Source organism: Euleptes europaea, chromosome 7, assembly GCF_029931775.1.
Source record: "Euleptes europaea isolate rEulEur1 chromosome 7, rEulEur1.hap1, whole genome shotgun sequence".
In the NCBI taxonomy this organism is placed as follows: Eukaryota; Metazoa; Chordata; class Lepidosauria; order Squamata; family Sphaerodactylidae; genus Euleptes; species Euleptes europaea.
The window spans coordinates 87,870,319-87,876,388 of record NC_079318.1 but is presented as its reverse complement, the minus strand read 5'-3'; positions in this window follow the sequence as shown (position 1 = coordinate 87,876,388).

The following is a 6,070-nucleotide window of genomic DNA, read 5'->3' as shown; positions in this document are numbered from 1 at the left end:
TGCCACAAGACACGATAAGGGGCTTTGCCTTCTAAGCCTCTTCCCTCCCTTCGATGGACGCACGGTCTTCTGGGAAATGTAGTTCTGCGAAGCCTCCTTCCTGGTCTCGTTCTGCAAAATGAAAACAGAAGCAAGTAGCCAGCAGGGGCAATGCAAGACAAGCCAGATTTTTATTTCATTCGTTTATAAAAAAAGAAAAAAGAGAGAGATCGCAAGGGAAAAGAACAAATTATTGTCGTCGCCTTCAACAGTTCCGGTATTCATCTAGAAACTCGTTATCTCGGCTCTTAAAGAGAAGCGCTGCATATTCCTGCATGCATCCGCTCAAAGTGTCTTTGGGGAGGCCGGTCCCTCTGCAGTATTTTCCAGCCGTCATGATCCTGAAATCCTGGAGAAGTCTCTGAGCCCACCCCCCTGGCCTGCACAGCAGTTCTACAGGCTTAGCCAGCAGCTTTTGTCTGCTCTTGTTACCATCCTATTCCCTTGAAATCACTTTCCTCATACCCAATCGCTTGAGGACAAGCTATATATTATGCACCTGTAAAGCCCCAACTTAAAAAAAGGAGGGAAGGAGTTTGAAAAGACTGCAGTTTTGAGTGGGGGGAACCTTTTCTAAGATTCCTTTGAAATGTGCTGTTGGGGGAGAGTTTTGCTGATACTACGGACCATCCTTCCAAGGTCGGTAAAATGAGGACCCAGCTTGCTGGGGGTAAAGGGAAGGTGACTGGGGAAGGCACTGGCCAACCACACCGTAAACAAAGTCTGCCTAGGAAATGTCGGGATGTGACGTCACCCTATGGGTCATGAATGACCAGGTGCTTGCACAGGGGATCTTTACCTTTTTTTTACAGACCACTAGAGTTGCCAACCTCCAGGTGGTGGCTGGAGATCTTCTGCTATTACAACTGATCTCCAGCCAATAGAGATCAGTTCCCCTGGAGAAAATGGCCGCTTTGGCAATTGGGCTCTATGGCATTGAAGTCCTGCCCCTCCCCAAACCCTGCTCTCCTCAGGCTCTGCCTCAAAAATCACCAGGTATTTCCCAACCCGAAGCTGGCAACCCTACGGACCACCAAAAAGACAAATAACAGTACAACTCTGTACTGAGTTACTCCAGTCTAAGCCCATTGAAGTCAATGGACTTAGACAGGAGTAACTCTGCACAGGGTTGCATTGTTAGTGGGTTCTAGATCAAATCAAGCCTGAACTCTCCCAAGAAGCTAAAATGACTAAACTGAGATTATCGTACTTTGCTCACATTCTGAGAAGAAAAGAATAACTGGAAAAGACAATCATGCTAGGAAAAGTTGAAGGTAGCAGGCAAAGAGGAAGACCCAACACGAGACGGATTGACTCTATGTTGGACTCCAAGATCCTCAGTCTGCAAGACCTGAGCAAGGCTGTTAACGATGGGACGTTTTGGAAGACATTGATTCATAGGGTTGACATGAGTCGGAAGCGACTTGACGGCACTTAACACACGCACAACACACAATCTTTTCTTGCCAGCCATTTTTAAAACAAAAAACATCTCCCCACCACTATCCATGGAATTCAGGGGTAACAATCCCAAGGACAAAAAAAGGAAACAAAAATCAGAGAGGAGTGGTAGTAATAAATAAAGGGAAATGGGGACAAGTCTAAACCTGTGGAAAGGGAGTGTACAGTTCTGGATTTGTTCATGGAGTGTGTGGCCTGGTTTTGTAGCAGGTTTTGTAGGTGCATTTGCCAGATAGCTTCAGAAAGGAAAAGGTACAATTTCCCCACATTATGACAGAACTATTATCCCGTTGTTGGTGTGGCTGACTGGGCTAAATTTAGGTAGGTTGCCTAGGCACCACCAAGCCAAGTCAAGGAGGCAAGGCTCTATTTATAGCTGGGAAACTAATCTCCTAGCGTTCCCTCTACTGCCCAGAGAGGCAGCATAGCCAGAACAAAGGGTGTGCATTTTTATTTATGTACTGGTTCCTCCAGTCTCTGTCCAAGACACGAGTGATACTGGTGAACAGTTAAAATAAACCCATTATTTCACAAGCCAACTTGATCTAAACTTAAATAAGCTTCATAAACCATTGTTACAACCCTGTATTAAGTTTACCCCAATTTAGACCTTTGTGATCATAAAGGCCCTCACAACTTTCACTAATGGCTCCACCTGCAATTTACTGCTTCATTCCCACATACTGTTTTATGTATTTGTTTGTTTGTAGCACAACTTTCTCACTGTGACTCAAGGTGGATTACACAGAAGAAATCAGTACAATCATCAGAATGGGTCATCCAAAAGACAATGCAATAGGCATTCGACTTGTAGAGGTCTGCAAAACCAACCATAAGCGAAGCACAGTGTACGTATTAGCCTGACATGTTAAACAAAAGCAAGAATCATACAGTAAGAGCCTACTTACAGCAACAGACAGTATGAATTATATACAGTGGTACAGTCCAAAGACCCCAACCCTCCACCCCAGGGCTTTCTCTGAACCGCACTGTTACAGTGCAGCTAGGGTTGCCAACCTCCAGGTACTAGCTGGGGATCTGCTATTACAACTGATCTCCAGCCGATAGAGATCAGTTCCCCTGGAGAAAACGGCTACTTTGGCAATTGGACTCTATGGCATTGAAGTCCCTCCCCTCCTCAAACCCCATCCTCCTCAGGCTCCACCCCAAAAACTTCCCACCGATGGCGAAGAAGGACCTGGCAACTCTAAGTGCAGCCCTATTTCCTCTGTGAAAAACCATCTTAACTAATTCAGCTTTGCGTAGCTTGTGGAAAGCCAGGAGGGTGGGAGTCTTCCTGACCTCATCAGGCAACCCATTCCACAAGGCGAGGGCCACAACAGAGAACGCACAAGTCTGGGAAGCTGTTGGTTTTGCCCATTTACAGGGTGGCACCCATAGAAGGCCCTGCTCAGACAAGCTAAGCTGTCATGGCGAGCATAGCGGGAGAGCAGTGACGGAGATATGAGGGCCCAAGGCCATGGAGGGTTTGTTTGTGATAGCCAGCCAGTATCTTAAATTGAACCCAGGAACTGATGGGCAGTCAATGGAATGACTGCAAAATGGGAGTAATAATGCACGTACCCCATATTTCATAATACCACTCAAATATCCTTGTTTCAATGCTTGAACATTAGAAATGTAACATACATAGGAAGTTTAAACAAAATCCCTTCCAGTTCATAAGCAAACTGGGTCATATCCACCACAGTTACAAGACATCTCATTCCAAGTGCACCTAGCATATGTTTTTCTTCTTTCTTTTTTAGATTGTCCCTATGGAACAGGTAGCATAATCCTATGTGTTTGTGAACACTGTGTGTAAACAACATCTAGGGGTAAGGTTGGACTGTAGGTCGAATGCTATCTTGGGGTGTATCAACAGAGGCATAACATCCAAATCGCAATATGTCATAGTTCAGCTGTACTCCGCATTTGTCAGGCTGCACCTGGAATACTGTGCCCGGAATACTGTGTGCAGTTCTGGAGGCCTCACTTCAAAAAGGATGTGGACAGAATGGAGCAGGTGCAGAGGAGAGTGACAAGGATGATCAGGATGGGGGATGAGGATGGAAACCAAGCGCTATGAGAAAAAGAGGAGGTTAAGTGGGGACATAATTGCTCTCTTTAAGTATTTGAAAGGCTGTCACTAAGAGGAGGGCAGGGAGCTGTTCCTGTGGGCAGCAGAGGATGGGACTCGCAATAATGGGTTTAAATTATGGTCGGAAAGGTACTGGCTGAACCTTTACAGGAGAGTGATTAGCAGTGGAATCAGCTGCCTCGGAAGATGGTGAGTTCCCCCTCTCTGGCAGTCTTCAAGCAGTGGCTGAACGAACACTTGCCAGGGATGCTCTAGGCCGATCCTGCATTGAGCAGGGGATTGGACTAGATGGCCCATATGGCCCCTATGATTCTATGGATGTTTACTCAGTTAGAAGGCTAATATGTGCAATAGGGCTTCCTATCTGGTGTACATAGGACCACAGCCTTGACCACAGTATGTAGTTTACAAGTATGTCAACTACATCGTTTGTAATATGTATGTATGATAGTATGTTGATAGTGTATAATTGATAGTATCTTGTTACAAGTTTTATGGCATTAATCCTCAAAGAAACATCACAAGATACACCAATGATGCCATCATTTCAAAGCAAAGAATGGTTTAAAAATGCATTTTAACTAGCTAAAGCTTCAACGGATGCCATCTCTGGGCTGGGAAATTCCTGGAGATTTGTGGGGGAGGAGACTGGGTAAGGCAGAGTTTGAGGAAAGGAGGGACATTAGCAAAGTATGATGCCACAGAATCTACCTTCAAAAGAAGCCAGTTTCTCTAGGGCAGGAGTCCCTGATCTTTTTGAGCCTAGGGGCACTTTGGAATTCTGACACAGAGTGGTGGGTGCAGCCATAAAATGGCTGCCATAAGAGGCAGACACAGACAAAAAATGGCTGCTGCAGTCACACAGTGAAGAACCATGTGTTGCGGTGGCAGCTTCTGCCCTAGCAGTTTTTAAAAATCTACACATCCAATCAAATATCCAATGGCCGATCAGAAGCCCTGCTGGGCAAAAGCCCCACCTGGGCCAGCCCACTTTTTAAAAACATTTGGCAGGCGCCATGGTGCCCATGGGTACCATGTTGGGGACCCCTGCTCTAGGGGAACTGATTTCTGTCATCTGGACATCAGTTGTTATTTTAGGAGCTCTCCGGGACACCCCCTTGGAGGTTGGTCACCCTAGTATAAAGTCCCTAAATGGAACAGGGTAAAACCCGGAACTGCCCGGAACGGGCATTAAACAAATAATGTGTGTGTGTTAAGTGCCGTCAAGTTGCTTCCGACTCATGGCGACCCTATGAAAGTCCTCCAAAATGTCCTATCTTTGACAGCCCTGCTCAGATCCTGCAAATTGAAGGCCGTGGCTTCCTTTATTGAGTCAATCCATCTCTTGTTGGGTCTTCCTCTTTTCCTGCTGCCCTCAACTTTTCCTAGCATGACTGTCTTTTCCAGTGACTCTTGTTGTCTCATGACGTGACCAAAATACGACAGCCTCAGTTTAGTCATTTTAGCTTCTAGGGTCAGTTCAGGCTTGATTTGATCTATAACCCACTGATTTGGGTTTTTTTTGGCAGTCCACGGAATCCGTAAAACTCTCCACAGCAAAAAAAAAGTGGCATGCCTTGCAGGGGCTCCAGAACAATATTTTAGAAATAAAAACAGGGAGAGAGCATGTGTCTCTGATTTTTTTAAGTAAAATTGCTGCCTCATATTTGCGCAAAGCCCTAGGTTGTGCCCAGTACCATACTGCAGGCCGCCAAAACACATGCTCAACTATAATGAAAAAAAGTAATTCTATGTTTAAATTTATTTTTAAAAATAAAGTTAAAAGCGCAAACAGATGACATTTTTGAAATAATAGCTTTTTGTGAATGCGTGTGAAAGTAGCACCTGAAAACGTTAAGAAGTAAAATACGTGTCAAAACCTCATTATAACACACCTCGCGAAGTCAGCTGGAGGCAAAAAGCATCTTTTATCTCTTTTTAAAAGACATGGCGCTGACGTCACTCTTTACGTCCAAATCAGGGACTGCAAAGTGAAGAAATCTGAAAAACCAATGAAAAAGATTTTGAGGTACCGGTAGGAAGGAATCTCCAGCCAATGAGCTCACCGTTCGATGACGTCTCATCCTATCTCGTCCAATGGGACCTAAGCATAGCTTTGCTCAATGAAATTTGAAGGCGGGCGCTTTATTAGGAACAACCCATTCCTTCGCAGCGGGGCCAATACGAATCCAAGACGCCTCTCCTAACCAGCCCCTCCCCTTTTGACACAGGAGGACGCCAGTCAACATCTCGGACCCATCCCGCGAGCGACGGGCACCCTATCAGCGCGAGGTGTAGGCGGGACGCTGTCGAGCTTGGGGGGAAATTCTCACCAATTAAGGCGAGGAAGAGGCGGAGCGCTGGAAAGCATGCCCTATGGACGCCTTGCCGAGGCTAGAAAGGGGCGTGTCCCGAGGGGGGGAGGCGGGAGCCAATCGGAGCTCGGGGGCGGGGCCGGAGGGTTCTAGC